At 40.0% G+C, this 16113-nt stretch overlaps 1 protein-coding gene across 2 annotated transcripts in view; it reads left to right on the plus strand.

Moving 5' to 3' along the window:
• Window positions 1-16113, plus strand: part of UBE2D2 (ubiquitin conjugating enzyme E2 D2) — a 58790-nt gene that overhangs the window by 13250 nt on the left and 29427 nt on the right. The window contains exon 2 of one of the 2 annotated variants that reach the window (XM_019924524.3): window positions 9898-10007. The exons of the other annotated variant lie outside the window; for it this stretch is intronic. The gene's annotated coding sequence lies outside the window, so the exon portion shown is untranslated. The remainder of the gene's footprint in view (window positions 1-9897; window positions 10008-16113) is intronic. 2 annotated transcript variants of the gene reach the window in all.

A 16113-nucleotide genomic window follows, 5' to 3' on the forward strand; every position in this document is an offset into this window, starting at 1 on the left:
TGTAGTGGCATTGGATCATGAACATGACTTGATCTAATCTGGGAGTGTGAGGTAGGACCACCAGTGTGGCACTCCTTTTACTTTTTTTAAATTTTACTTATTTATTTTTGGCTGTGCTGGGTCTTCGTTTCTGTGTGTGGGCTTTCTCTAGTTGCGGCGAGCAGGGGCCACTCTTCATCGCGGTGCGCGGGCCTCTCACTGTCGCGGCCTTTCTTGTTGCGGAGCATAAGCTCCAGACGCGCAGGCTCAGTAGTTGTGGCTCACGGGCCTAGTTGCTCCGCAGCATGTGGAATCCTCCCAGACCAGGGCTTGAACCCATGTCCCCCGCACTGGCAGGCAGATTCTCAACCACTGCACCACCAGGGAAGCTCTCCTTTTACTTTTATAGTCTGTACTTTCATTGTCTTCTGGCTTCCAGTATTGCTGTTAAGTCCCAAACTATTCTGATTCCTGATCCTATATATGTGACCACCTTCCTTTCTGGAAGCTTATAGATTTTCTTTGTCCCCAATGTTGTGAAATTTCATGATGTTTGGTGGTGTAGGTCAGTTTTCACTTATTTTACTCAACATTCAGTTGGTCTTTTTGAGTCTTTTTTTTTTAATATTTATTTATTGGCTGCATCGGGTCTTAGTTGCAGCACGTGGGATCTTTCATTGCGGCACACGGGCTCTTTGTTGCAGCATGCGGGCTTCTCTCTAGTAGTGGCATGCAGGCTCATTAGTTGTGGCACATGGACTCTCTAGTTGCAGCACGCAGACTCCAGAGGGCGCAGGCTTTGTAGTTGTGGCACATGGGCTCTCTAGTTGTGGCGTGCCAGCTCCAGAGCGTGTCGGCTCTGTAGTTGTGGAACGTGGGCTCTCTAGTTGTGACGCACAGGCTCAGTAGTTGCGGTGCACAGGCTTAGTTGCCCCTCGGCATGTGGGATCTTAGTTCCCTGACCAGGAATTGAACTGGCGTCCCCTGCATTGCAAGACCGATTCTTAACCACTGGACCACCAGGGAAGTCCCTGAGTCTATCTATATGGATTTGCTTATTCTGGACCTTTCATGTAAATAGAATCATACAATATGTGACCTTTTGTGTCTGGCTTCTTTTGTTTAGGCATAGAGTTTTCAAGGTTTAGCCAAGTTGTATATATCAGTAGTTAATTTCTTTTTATGGCTGAATAATATTCCATTGTATGAATTTACCACACTTCCTTTTTCCATTCATCAGTTGATGGGCATTTGGGTTGTTTTCTTTTTTTTTTTTTTTTTTCCCGGTACGTGGGCCTCTCACTGTTGTGGCCTCTCCCGTTGCGGAGCAACAGGCTCTGGACGCGCAGGCTCAGCGGCCATGGCTCACGGGCCCAGCCGCTCTGCGGCATGTGGGCTCTTCCCAGACCGGGGCACGAACCCGTGTCCCCTGCATCGGCAGACGGAATCTCAACCACTGCTCCACCAGGGAAGCCCTGTTTTCATTTTTTAACTATTAGAATGATACTGCTATGAACATTTATTTTAAAATTTTTGTGTTAACGTATGTTTTCATTCCTCTTGGATATATACCTCAGAGTGGAATTGCTGGATCATATGGTTAATTTATTTTTAATTTTTTTGTTTCCTTCTAAGAATTTTATAGTTTTAACTCTTACATTTAGGTATTTGATCTGTTTTTTCCAATTTTATTTTATTTTATTTTTTTTTGCGGTACACGGTCCTCTCACTGCTGTGGCCTCTCCCGTTGTGGAGCACAGGCTCCGGATGCGCAGGCACAGCGGCCATGGCCCACAGGCCCAGCCGCTCCGCAGCATGTGGGATCCTCCCGGATCGGGGCATGAACCCATGTCCCCTGCATCGGCAGGCAGACTCTCAACCACTGCATCACCAGGGAAGCCCCAATTTTTTAATTGTTGTAAAATACATATAAGATTTACCATTTTCACCATTTTTAAATATACAGCTCATTGGTATTAAGTATATTTGTATTGTTGTATAACCGTTACTACTCCATCTCCAGAACTCTTTGTTTTTCAAAACTGAGAGTCTGTACCCATTAAACAGTGACTCCTGATTTCTCCCTAGCCTTTAAGCACCCACCATTGTACTTTATCTCTCTATGGTTTTGACTGGGTTCCTCATAGAAGTGGACTCATACAGTATTTCTCTTTTTGTGACTGATTTATTTCACTTAGCACAGTGTCCTCAGGGTTCATCTATGTTGTCAGAGTTTCCTTCCTTTTTGAAGGCTATTTACTATTCCATTGTATGTATATACCATATTTGCCTATCCATTCATCTGCTGTTGGACACATGGGTTGTTTACACATTTTAGCTATTCTGAATAATTCTGTAGTCAGCATGGGTGTATCTTTTCAAGACCCTGCTTTCAGTTATTTTGGGTATATACCTAGAACTGGAATTGCTGGATCATATGGTAATTATATTTATTTATTTATATATAATTAATTTATTTATTGGCTGCGTTGAGTCTTCATTGCTGCCTGTGGGCTTCTTCTCTCTAGTTGCAATGAGTGGGGGCTACTCTTCATTGCGGTGCGCGGACTTCTCATTGCGGTGGCTTCTCTTGTTGCAGAGCACCAGCTCTAGGTGTGTGGGCTTCAGTAGTTTCAGCACGCGGGCTCAGTAGCTGTGGTACGTGGGCCCTAGAGTGCGCGGGCTTCAGTGGTTGTGGCTCGCGGGCTCTAGAGCGCAGCCTCAGTAGTTGTGGCGCATGGACTTCAGTGGTTGTGGCTCACGGGCTCTAGAGCCGAGGCTTAGTAGTTGTGGTGCACGGGCTTAGTGCTCTGCAGCATGTGGGATCTTCCTGGACCAGGGATTGAACTCATGTCGCCTACATTGGCAGGCGGATTCTTAACTGCTGCACGACCAGGGAAGTCCCCAGTAGTTTTATTTTTAGTTTTTGAGCAACTACCATATTGTTTTCCACAGTGGCTACACCATTTTACGTTCCCCCTCCCCCACCACCGTGATGCATAAGGGTTCCAAATTCTCCACATCCTCACCAACATTTACTATTTTCTGTTTTTGTTTGGTTGGTTGGTTGGTTGTTTTTTTTTAATAGTAACCATCCTGATGGAATGAGATAGTGGCCTTTAATCCATTTTTAAGTTAATTTTTGTATATAGTTTGAGATAGGAGTCTAAGTTCATCTTTTTCATGTGAATATCCTGTTGTCCTAGCACCATTTGTTGAAAAGACTGTTCTTTCCCACATTGAATTGTTTTGGCAGCTGTGTCAAAAACCAATTGGCCATAGATGTATGGGTTTATTTCTAGACTCTCAATTCTGTTCCATTGACCTATGCCTGTTCTTACGTCAGTACCGTACTGTCTTGAATACTGTCGCTTTGTGTTAAGTTTTGAAATCAGAAAGTGTGAATCCTCCAACTTTGTTCTTTCCCAGGATTGTTTTGGTTTTTTGGATCCCTTGCATTCCCATATGAATTTTAGGTTGTGCTTGTTGTTTCTTTTTTTTAAGAAAAAGGCATTTGGAATTTTGATGGAGATTTCGTGGGATCTGTAGATAAATTTGGGGAGTGTCTGGACTAGTCTTGCTATATTTTCTTTTCTATCTTTTATCCACTTTTTGAAAGACTTTCTCATTCTCAGAATGTTTGCTTGCTTGTTTTAAGGATTCTGCTCTTGTTTCATGGAAGTAGTAGCATCTCTTAGCTTTAAGGATATCCATGATAGTTTTTCTTTTGTTTTGACTTTTTCTTCTTCCTTCATGGTCTTTGTTTTCTCCTGCTTCTTTTTTTCTTCACATTATTTTGGTCTTTATCTTTCATGTTGAAGATGAATCATGTTGAATATGGCCAGTATCCTTCATTGTCAGTTGTTGATCCTTATTTTAGAGTAAAACACTGATTAAAGGGTCTGAGCATGTGGGGGTGAGGTTTGGCAACTCTGGGACTTAATTTATGGTTTACTGGCAGGGCTGTTTCTCCAGATGAACCACTGATGTCCGTGAATTGTATAGATCTTTATCTTGTGCTGGTCACTTTTTCTCGAGAAGAATCTTTTAATCTGCCTGGAAGGTATAGGCAAAGCTTCCAGTGTTCTCAGGACCGTTTGGAACAAAGTGTGTATGTAAACATTAGCTTAACCTTCCTGATTTCCATACATCATCCATGCCATTGACGGTGCTTAGTGTCCCTCAGTCCTGAGAACTTATGTTGTATCCTCTCTGGAGAACAAACCTCTGGTTTGCGTGGATGGGAAGGACATTCACTGGTGGAATCAAGGAAGTGATCTAGATATCACTTTTAGTTTTAAGTTTTATTTTTATTAGTTTTAAGATTTGTACCCATAAACAACATATAGTACTGTTTTAGATGTCAAAATTTACATAGATGTCTTGGAAATGTATACATTTTAAATAACATGCATTTTCAATGAATACAAATATGCCAACAATATATTTTAAAATTTATTCCACCTATAATAGACATTTGTTTCCAAGTTTTTGCTACTACAGATACCAAAGCATCAATATCCCCATACAAATTTCTTGGTGCACATAGGTGAGAGTTTCTCTTAATAGTCAGTAGAATTGTTTGGTTATAGAGTCTGATGCTTTTAGTTTTGTAAGGTAATGCCAAATTGTATGGCAAAGTTTTTAGACACCCAACTATAGGATATGCGAGTTTTTAATTAACTTTTTTTCTTAAAAATTTTTCATTGTTATAAGTATAATACACTATATAAAAGTACACAAAACAGATGTCTAATAAACTTCAGTGAAATTTTCAAACATATCCAAACATTGAGTATTCTATAACATATCACCATGTGACCCATCATTTTGTGTTTATTCTTGATTACCTCTTCCACACTTACTGGATTATTTTAAATCCAATCCCAAATGTCATATCATTTTATCTGTAAATAATTCAGAATGTATTACTGAGAAATAATGCAGTGGTTCTCATTGGGGGTGGTTTTGCCCACCAGGTGATGTTTGGCATTGTAAACACTGTTAATTGTCACAGCTGGGAGGCTACTGGCTGCTACTGGCATCTAATAGATAGAGGCCAGGGAGCTACTGAATATCCTACGATGCAAAGGACAGCCCCCCACAGCAAAGAATTATCCTGCCCCAAATGTCAGTCATTTCCCAGATTGAGAAACCCTGAGATAAGGAAGTCTGAGGTACTTTCAATGGTTCTTCTGGAACACATGCTATTGTATTACACCAAAATTTATATTTCTAGGAACTGTAACTCTGAAAGAGCAAGCACTTGAAAAGTCATAAAATACAAAACCCCTGTGGATCTTACCATCTTTATGTAGCTGATAAAAGTATTGGACATTTACATATTTTTTATTTTTATTATTTTTTAAATTTTATTTTATTTATTTATTATTGGCTGTGTTGGGTCTTTGTAGCTGTGCGTGGGCTTCCTCTAGTTGTGGTGAGTGGGGGCTACTCTTCGCTGTGGTGCGTAGGCTTCTCATTGCAGTGGCCTCTTGTTGCGGAGCACGGGCTCTAGGCGTGTGGGCTTCAGTAGTTGTGGCACGTGAGCTCAGTAGTTGTGGCTCGCGGGCTCTAGAGCACAGACTCAGTAGTTGTGGCGCATGGGCTTCATTGCTCCACGGCGTGTGAGATCTTTCTGGACCAGGGCTTGAACCCATGTCCCCTGCATTGGCAGGCGGATTCTTAACCACTGCGCCACCAGAGAAGTCCCTACATGTTTTTTAAATAGTTTGTGATTTTCTCCTAGATCAATATGTAACGTTTAAAAATGGCTGCTCTCTTTAAATTTAGCTAAGATGGGTAGCTGATTATTTACCTTATTATTGAGGTTTTAGGTAAATATTTATACCTGCTAAGATTAAATATTATTTGGTTTTATAAAGGACCTTGGGCAAAATACTGGGATGCCAAATCTGAAGGGATATGGATCACTTGAAATAAACTACTTTTATCATGACTTTACCCCTTAACAGTATTTTAAAATATTAAAAATATTTCTCTTGGGCTAGTAGCTTCCAGTAGCAGGGTAGGTTGGGGGGGAGGTTGTGTGTGTGTGTGTGTTTGTTTATTTTAGTATTTAGCAAAATTAGAAATTTGGTATTGTTTTGCTGAGAAACTGGTATGGTGATAATTGTTGGAAGGATCTATTATTGAGCCTATTATCTTTAGAGACTACATAGGGGTATTTATCATTTAGCTTTGCTGTATAACAAATGACTCCAAAACTTAAAACAACGTGATTTATTATTTTGCAGGATTCTGGATTGACTTGGCGGTTTTGTTTCATGTGTTATCAGCCAGGGTTATCCCTGTGGCTGTGTTCAGCTGGCATCAGGGTTAGAAGATCCAAGAAGACCTCTCTCACGTGTCTGGGGCCTTGTTGCTGACTATTGGCTGGAATGTGCTCCACTGCCCCCTAAATGGCCTTTCCAGCAAGATAGCCTGGACCTCCTATGTGGTAGCTTAGAGCTATGAAAGAGCAGGAAGAAAAGCTGTCAAGCCTCTTAAACAGTAGACTTGTAACTGACATGGTGTCATATTTATTTAAATTTTTTTTGGTCAAGCAAGATCCAGGGCAGCTGGGATTCAAGGGGAAGGGAAGTAGACCACTTCTTGATAAGAGGAGTGGTATGTTCTTACAGGGAGGGGAGAAATTGTTGGCACCCATCTTTGGAGATTACTTACTGCAGGGGAAGTTGTAGTAAGTTTTGTCTTAGTACTAACATACTTCTTGGACAAGGTCACCTGTTAAAAATTTAATTCTGTAGTAGAATTTTGCCTCTTTGGATTCATTAAAAACAGTTCTAAATGGTTGGGTAATATTAAGTTAACATTTTTTCCAAATGTTAATTCAAAGAAATTTTTTATGAAGATTCGTTTGGCCAGTCAACAGGAGGAGGGAAGAAGGGAAGAGTAGAGGGTAAGGGAAAGGCTTGTTGGATGTGAAATCTAAAAATGTGATTGTTTTGAGGAGAAGTATAACCATTTACTTGGGTCCTTGCCTTTTCCTGTCAAAATAAACTTCATAAGCTGCTTTGTTTTTTTCTTTTTTCCCCCCAAATTTATTGAGATATAATTGACACATAACATTGTGTAAGTTTGTTACACAGTGTGGATTTGATACTTACATATTGCAGAATGATTACCACCATGGTGTTAGGTAGCACCTCCATCATGTCCCATAATTATTTTATTTTATTTTTTATTTATTTTTTGGCTGCACCAGGTCTTAGTTGCAGCATGTGGGATCTTCACTGAGGCACGCAGGATCTTTCATTGTGGTGTGTGGGCTTCTCTCTAGTTATGGCATGTGGGGTTGTTTTCTCTCTCTAGTGGCACACAGGGTCCAGAGCGTGTGTGCTCTGTAATTTGCAGCACGCAGGCTCGCTAGTTGAGGCTCATGAGCTCAGTAGTTGTGGCAAGCCAGCTTAGTTGCCCCGCGGCATGTGGGATCTTAGTTCCTTGACCAGGAATCGAACCCGCATCCCCTGCATTGTAAGGCGGATTCTTTACCACTGGACCACCAGGGAAGTCCCTATGTCCCATTATTATTTCTTTTTTTGTGGTGGCAACATTTTAAGATCTCTCTTAGCAAGTTTCAAGTATATAATACAGTATTATTATATTACCATGTTGTACATTAGATCCCCAGAACTTATTTATCTAATAACTGGAAGTTCGTACTCTTTGGCCAACATCTCCCCGTTTCCACCATCTCCCCACCACCCACAAGTTGCTTTGTTTAGCTTAGTGCTGGAGACTAAGGAAAAGGAATTAAAAAGATAGGATGTAAGTGTTCTAAAAAGCCATATATGTCCTGGGCTTAAACTATTTCTTTCTTGTAGCATTAAAATGTAATCACTAGGCTCTTTTGAGTTTTTACCTGGTATTCTTTAAGTTTTTCCTATAATATAAGACTTTAAAAGTCTAAAGACCACGGAGGTGGCTGCCTTCTTGGTTGCCTGTCTATTCTGGAAAGTGTTGGATAAAATTGAGTCATGGGAAGGAGTAATTTTATATTACCAGCCTTGTTTGTTCTTACCAAGACACTCACATAACTCATGATCTTGATAACTAACACACATGAGACTGACTAGGCTGGGGAGGTTTTTTTTTACTTGATTCATAGTGTTTTCATACTTTTCCTATTACCATACCAAAGAGCAGCTTCTTCCTGCTATCTCTTCTTTGTTAATCTCAAAAGTGCTCTCAGAATCCTCAAGTAGCACCACTGTAATGATTATATGGGTTAAACATTCCCTGTAGGTTCATTGGTCAGGTCTGCCATATCAAAAACTGCTTACGAGAACTATGCTTTGTTCTTAATATCAGGAATATAAAATGTTTTTGAAACAGGTAACAGTACCAAACCTTTCTCCAGCCTAACTACATACTTGAAATTTCTGTTTGGCCCTTCCCCAACCTTTGCTGCAGACAAAATGGAAATCCTTTTAGGCTGTGAACTTCATCATAGTAAGACAGAAACTGTTCATTTGTCTTATTGTCATGGTGCTGTAATATATTCCCCCAAGACAGTAGTAAATGTTTCTATTACTGTGTAGAAGATACTTGATTAAATGGCATCTCAAGTGATTTTAGTGTGGACAGAGAGCTCCTGTCTCTAGGCTTACATAAAATTTAACTTTGAAAAGACACTTTTGTTAATACTGTTTAGTGTCTTGTTTTGGAGGTTGGACTGTTACAGGGAGATGCAAAAATCTGTTGGTGTTTCAATAGTTGTTCTAAGATGTAATCCCAGGATTAAATATTGGTTCTGTGTGTGGGGTTTTTTTTTTAAACTTGAAGTGTGTTTTCTATGCTTTGATCATCACATGAGACAGTTTTGCAAGTATGTAGCAAGTCTTCTAGCATAATAAAATTTAACAGCTTGCTTGACGATTGGTCACCTGTCTTACAGAGATTGTCAGTCTATAGGAAGACTGATTTAACTGTGGGTAGATTCATCATCTTGAGCTCCTTAGGTTAGTGTTGGAGAACTTGTGAAACAGAAACTGACTGTGCTTTGGAAGAGTGAAGAGTAAAGTCCGTGAGAAGTGTTATTTTTAAATTTCAAGGATTTACAGTTCTAGGTGAATAGTTTTTATATATTTCAAAACATCAGAGTACCAGAACTTAACCATATGCTACTTACTAAAAATAGTGCATGTGAGTTATTGGGGAGGGTGGGAGCACATAGTTTTACAGGGTATAATGAGAAAAGGGATGTCTTTTTTACCTCTTTTTAAGGTCTTCATTGTCCTGCCACTTTAAGTAGCCTAGAAGCACACCAAGATAATGATATCACCGTTTGTTTATATCCCCATTTTCTCAAGCTTGGGACTATGGTACATGGTGATTAATGCTATAGAAGAGTTCTTTAGATTTCTAGTTTGGTATGTAGCTGTTAACTGAGGTGGAATTGACTGCTGTAGATCCTGGTGATTCAAATGCCAGGAAGGGAGCTCTTTCCTTAGCATTACAGTATTTTCTTTGGAATTTAGTGAGCGCTGGAATCTTTTGGCATAGATGCTCCACCATCTATTAGAACGTAGACTCTTCCCATCTACCTGGCTATGTGCCACACTTGTTTTGGAAACAGAGTATTGAAGAGCACGGACCGCTGCTTCAGTAGCTAAAAGGAGAGGTAATTTCAGATCCTGACAGAGACCCTGTGTGGAGTCTAACCTGTCCCGACAACTTAGCTACCAGTGATCATCAGTTCCAGAAGCAAGAAACAGCTATTTGCTTGTTTTGCTTTTGGTACCATGTGTACCACGCTAATATTTTTGTCCCCTTACTTTCTACAGAAGTAGTCTTCCGGAAGAGTTGTGATTTTCCTATCTTAACACTGTCATTTACTCAACCATCTTCTGCTTTGACCTTGACTGCTAAAATTTTAAACTTGTTCCTTGTTAGGTATATGATCCTGTGGATGCAGTATCAGTATATTACTGCCTTTCCAAGTGCCTTACTTCATTGAATCTAAGACGCAATTAATTGAAAGACGTACTACTAAGAAAGAAAAGGTATTGCCACTTAAGCTGACATGCCATTGATTGTAGTATGCAGTTTGATTTCAAGTATATTAAAAAAAATCTTACAATCAATGAAAGATGGTATTATCTTTCTCTACGTACTTAAAATTACTGTGTGTAATTGTAACAATCTGTTCTTCAACAGATATTTACTGGGGACTCACCCTGGACCAGGGACTGTGCTGGAGGTCAGGTCCCTATTTGTCATTGGGTTGAGAGACATTAAATAATCACACATAGACTATAAACCATCCTGAGTTGCTAAGGCAACTTGCACTTTTCCATCGTAGTATTTAACAGGAAACGGGATGGAAATAGGGGAGAAGGGCTTCTAGGAGACCTGTCTCTAAGCACAACATTTACATGAAGACTAAAGGCGCATGGAGTTGGGGTGGGGCGTGCAGAGTATTCCAGGAAAACTGTTCCTAGAGTCTTGAACTAGTTAAATTAAAAATTTAACTTTTAGGGCTTCCCTGGTGGCGCAGTGGTTGGGGGTCCGCCTGCCGATGCGGGGGGCGTAGGTTCGTGCCCCGGTCCGGGGGGATCCCGCGTGCCGCGGAGCGCCTGGGCCCGTGAGCCATGGCCGCTGGGCCTGCGCGTCCGGAGCCTGTGCTCCGCGGCGGGGGAGGCCACGGCGGTGAGGGGCCCGCGTACCGCAAAAAGAAAAAATTTAACTTTTAAAAATTAAAATTAAAACTAATTGATTAAGAAAAAAGTTTTGAAATGAGTAAATGGTAGTTCATGTAGGTAAAATGAGGTCTAGGAAAGGTTCTTGATCTTCAATAATGAACAAAGAATATTGTCTTTAATTATAACAGAACATTTCCACCTAAGTGGTTGCTGCTGAAGTGCTCAAAAAACCGAACTCCTTGTTCTCTGGTGTTATCCAGTCTCACTCAAAAACACCTATTCCATTCATGTTCAGTAATTAAATCTTAATATACTGTTTGTCACTATAGACTTTCTTTTTCCTGACACTATAGGTGATTAGGCTGAATTGAACTGGACTTCCCCTTGCAAGTTGTTTATGTGCTTTTGTTTATCATCTCATTTGCAAGTGTTTGAGCACCAATTCTGCTTGATATGTACTGTGCTAGGCATGCTAGGCATTCATTCATCCACCCATTTAGACATTTGAGTGTCTCTTGTGTTCCAATCTAGGAAATGCAGTAAAGAATATGATATACCTTGTCTCTAACTGAAGGGATTTAGAATTAAGCATTCAAGGGGCTTCCTTGGTGGTGCAGTGGTTGAGAGTCCGCCTGCCGATGCAGGGGATGCGGGTTCGTGCCCCGGTCCGGGAGGATCTCGCGTGCCGCAGAGCGGCTGGGCCAGTGAGCTATGGCCGCTGAGCCTGCGCGTCCGGAGCCTGTGCTCCGCAACGGGAAAGGCCACAACAGTGAGAGGCCCGCGTACCGCAAAAAAAAAAAAAAGAAAGAAAAAAAAAAGAATTAAGCATTCAAGGGGTAGATGCAAGGGTACACAGAGTTTGGTAGTTGTGGATAAAATATTGATCGCAAGATATTACTGTACCATACCATATATGATACTATATTTGTATAGTATAGTTAATAAACAATAAGCTGCTTGGAGAAAGAAGGAAGTCCCTGGGGAATAAAAACGATTATTTTTCATCCTAAAAAAGCAGTGTGTGAACAGTAATCTTTTTTTTTTAACATCTTTATTGGAGTATAATTGCTTTACAATGGTGTGTTAGAGGTAATCTTTTTAATTGGAAGTGTTTAGTGTTGATGTGTTTTAAAATCATAACTGTGGGGGCTTCCCTGGTGGCGCAGTGGTTGAGAGTCCGCCTGCCGTTGCAGGGGACACGGGTTCGTGCCCCGGTCCGGGAAGATCCCACATGCCGCAGAGTGGCTGGGCCCGTGAGCCATGGCCGCTGAGCCTGTGCGTCCGGAGCCTGTGCTCCACAACGGGAGAGGCCACAACAGTGAGAGGCCCGCGTACCGTAAAAAAAAAAAAAAAAATCATAACTGTGCTATTGTGAAAATAGATAACAGTGAACTGGGGTCCAGCCTTTTTAAGACATTTTTTTAATAGATCTTTATTGGAGTATAATTGCTTCACAATACTGTGTTATTTTCTGTTGCACAACAAAGCGAATCAGCCATATGGATACACACGTCCCCATATCCCCTCCCTCTTGAGCCTCCCTCCCATCCTCCCTATCCCACCCCTCTAGGTCATCTCAAAGCACCGAGCCGATCTCCCTGTGCCATACCGCTGCTTCCCACCAGCCAACTATTTTATATTAGGTAGTGTATATATGTCGATGCTACTTTCACTTCTCCCCAGCTTTGCCCTCCCACCCCATGTCATCAAGTTCATTCTCTATGCCTACCTCTTTATTCCTGCCCTGCAACTAGGTTCATCAGTACCATTTTTTTTTTAATTCCATATATATGCATTAGCATACGGTATTTGTTTTTCTCTTTCTGGCTTACTTCACTGTGTATGACAGACTCTAGATCCATTCACCTCACTACAAATAACTCAATTTCATTTCTCTTTATGGCGAGTAATATTCCATTGTATATATGTGCCACATCTTCTTTATCCATTCATCTGTCGATGGACACTTAGGTTGCTTCCATGTCCTGGCTATTGTAAATAGAGCTGCAGTGAACATTGTGGTACATGACTCTTTTTGAATTATGGTTTTCTCAGGGTGTATACCCAGCAATGGGATTGCTGGGTCATATGCTAGTTCTATTTTTAGTTTTTTAAGGAACCTCCATACTGTTTCCCATAGTGGTTGTATCAGTTTATATTCCCACCAACAGTGTAGGAGGGTTCCCATTTCACCACACCCTTTCCAGCATTTATTGTTTCTAACTTTTTTGATAATGGCCATTCTGACCAGCATGAGGTGATACCTCATTGTAGTTTTGTTTTGCATTTCTCTAACAATTAGTGATGTTGAGCATCTTTTCATGTGCCTCTTGGCCATCTGTATGTCTTCTATGGTGAAATGTCTATTTAGGTCTAATGCCCATTTTTTAACTGGGTTGTTTGTTTTTTTGATATTGAGTTCCATGAGCTGTTTGTATATTTTGGAGATTAATCCTTTGTCTGTTGTTTCATTTGCAAATATTTTCTCCCATTCTGAGGGTTGTCTTTTTGTCTTATTTATGGTTTCCTTTGCTGTGCAAAAGCTTTTAAGTTTAATTAAGTCCCATTTGTTTATTTTTGTTTTTATTGCTGTTACTCCAGGAGGTGAGTCAAGAAAGATCTTGCTGTGGTTTATGTCAAAGAATGTTTTTCCTATGTTTTCCTCTAAAGGTTTTATAGTTTCTGGTCTTACATTTAAGTGTTTACTCCATTTGGAGTTTATTTTTGTGTATGGTGTTAGGTAATGTTCTAATTTCATTCTTTTACATGTAGCTGTCTGGTTTTCCCAACACCACTTATTGAAGAGGCTGTCATTTCTCCACTGTATGTTCTTGCCTCCTTTGTCGTAAATTAGGTGCCCACATGTGCGTGGGTTTATCTTTGGGCATTCTATCCTGCACCATTGATCTATATTTCTGTTTTTGTGCCAGTACCACACTGTAGCTGATGACTGTAGCTTTGTGGTATAGTTTGAAGTTGGGGAGCCTGATTCCTCCAACTCTGTTTTTCTTTCTCAGGATTGCTTTGGCTGTTAGGGGTCTTTTGTGTTTCCGTACGAATTGTAAGATTTTGTTGTTCTGATTCTGTGAAGAATGCCATTGGAAGTTTGCTAAGGATTGCACTGAATCCGTAGATTGCTTTAGGTAGTATAGTCATTTTCACAATACTGATTCTTCCAATCCAAGAACGTGGTATATTTCTCCATCTGTTATGTCATCTTTCATTTTTTTCATCAGTGTTTTATAGTTTTCTGAGTACAAGTCTTTTTGTTTTCTTTTTTTGTTTTTTTTTTTAAATTTCAGTACGTGGGCCTCTCACTGTTGTAGCCTCTCCCGTTGCGGAGCACAGGCTCTGGACACACAGGCTCAGTGGCCATGGCTCATGGGCCTAGCCGCTCCGCAGTGCGTGGGATCCTCCCGGACCAGGGCACGAACCTGCATCCCCTGCATCGGCAGGCGGACTCTCAACCACTGCGCCACCAGGGAAGCACAGTACAAGTCTTTTGACTCTTGAGGCAGGTTTATTCCTAGGTATTTTATTCTTTTTGTTGCAGTGGTAAATGGGAGTGTTTCCTTAATTTCTCTTTCTGATTTTTTGTTGTTGGTGTATAGGAATGCCAGAGATTTCTGTGCATTAATTTTGTATCCTGCAACCTTACCAAATTCATTGATTAGTTCTAGTAGTTTTCTGGTGACCTCTTTAGGATTTTCTATGTATAGTATCATGTCATCAGCAAATAGTGACAGTTTTACTTCTTCTTTTCCAATTTGTATCCCTTTTATTTCTTTTTCTTCTCTGATTGCTGTGGCTAGAACTTCCAAAACTGTGTTGAATAGGAGTGGCAAGAGTGGACATCCTTGTCTTGTTTCTGATCCTAGTGGAAATGCTTTCAGTTTTTCGCCACTGAGTATGATGCTCGCTGTGGGTTTGTCATATATGGCCTTTATTATGTTAAGGTAGGTTCCCACTATGCCCATTTTCTGGAGAGTTTTTATCATAAATGGGTTTTGAATTTTGTCAAAAGCTTTTGCTGCATCTGTTGAGATGATCATATGGTTTTTATTCCTTAATTTGTTAATGTGGGGTATCACATTGATTGATTTGCATATATTGAAGAATCCTTGCATCCCTGGGATAAATCCTGCTTGATCATGGTGTGTGATCCTTTTAATGTGCTATTGGATTCTGTTGGCTAGTATTTTGTTGAGGATTTTTGCATCTATATTCATCAGTGATATTGGTCTATAATTTTCTTTTTCTGTACTATCTTTGTCTGGTTTTGGTATCAGTGTGATGGTGGCTTCATAGAATGAATTTGGGAGTGTTTCTCCCTCTGCAGTTTTTTGGAAGGGTTTGAGAAGAATAGGTGTTAAGCTCTTCTCTAAATGTTTGATAGAATTCGCCTGGGAAGCCATCTGGTCCTGGACTTTTGTTTGTTGGAAGATTTTTAATTACGGTTTCAATTTCTTTACTTGTGATAGGTCTGTTTATATTTTCTAATTCTTCCTGGTTCAGTCTTGGAAAATTGTACCTTTCCAAGAATTTGTCCATTTCTTCATGGTTGTCCATTTTATTGGCATATAGTTGTTTGTAGTAGTCTCTTATAATCCTTTGTATTTCTGCAGTGTCAGTTGTGATTTCTCCTTTTTCATTTCTAATTTTATTGATTTGCGTCCTCTCCCTTTTTTTCTTGATGAGTCTGGCTAAGGGTTTATCAATTTTGTTTATCTTCTCAAAGAACCAGCTTTTAGTTTTATTGATCTTTGCTATTGTTTTCTTCCTTTCTATTTCATTTATTTCTGCTCTTATCTTGATTTCTTTCCTTCTACTGACTTTGGGTTTTCTTTGTTCTTCTTTCTCTAGTTGTTTTAAGTGTAGGGTTAGATTGTTTATTTGAGATTTTTCTTGTTTCTTGAGGTGAGATTGAATTGCTATAAACTTCCCTCTTAAACTGCTTTTGCTGTGTCCCATAGGTTTTGGGTCATCATGTTTTCATTGTCATTTGTTTTTATGTATTTTTTTTCTTTGATTTCTTCAGTAATCTCTTGGTTATTTTTTAGCACACTGTTTAGCCTCCATGTATTTGTGTTTTTTACAGTTTTTTTCCTGTAATTGATTTACAATCTCTTAGCGTTGTGGTCAGAAAAGATGCTTGATACGATTTCAATTTTCTTAAAGTTTCTGAGGCTTGATTTGTGACCCAAAATGTGATCTATCTTGGGAAATGTTGTATGTGCACTTGAGAAGAAAGTGTATTCTGCCACTTTGGGGTGGAATGTTCTATAAATATCTATTAGATCTATCTGGTTTATTGTGTCATTTAAAGCTTGTGTTTCCTTATTTATTTTCTGTTTGGATGATCTGTCCATTGGTGTAAGTGGGGTGTTACAGTCCCCTACTATTATTGTGTTACTGTCAATTTCTCCTTTCATGGTTGTTAGCATTTGCCTTATGTATTGCGGTGCTC

This window comes from Tursiops truncatus, chromosome 3 (genome assembly GCF_011762595.2).
Source record: "Tursiops truncatus isolate mTurTru1 chromosome 3, mTurTru1.mat.Y, whole genome shotgun sequence".
Lineage (NCBI taxonomy): Eukaryota > Metazoa > Chordata > Mammalia > Artiodactyla > Delphinidae > Tursiops > Tursiops truncatus.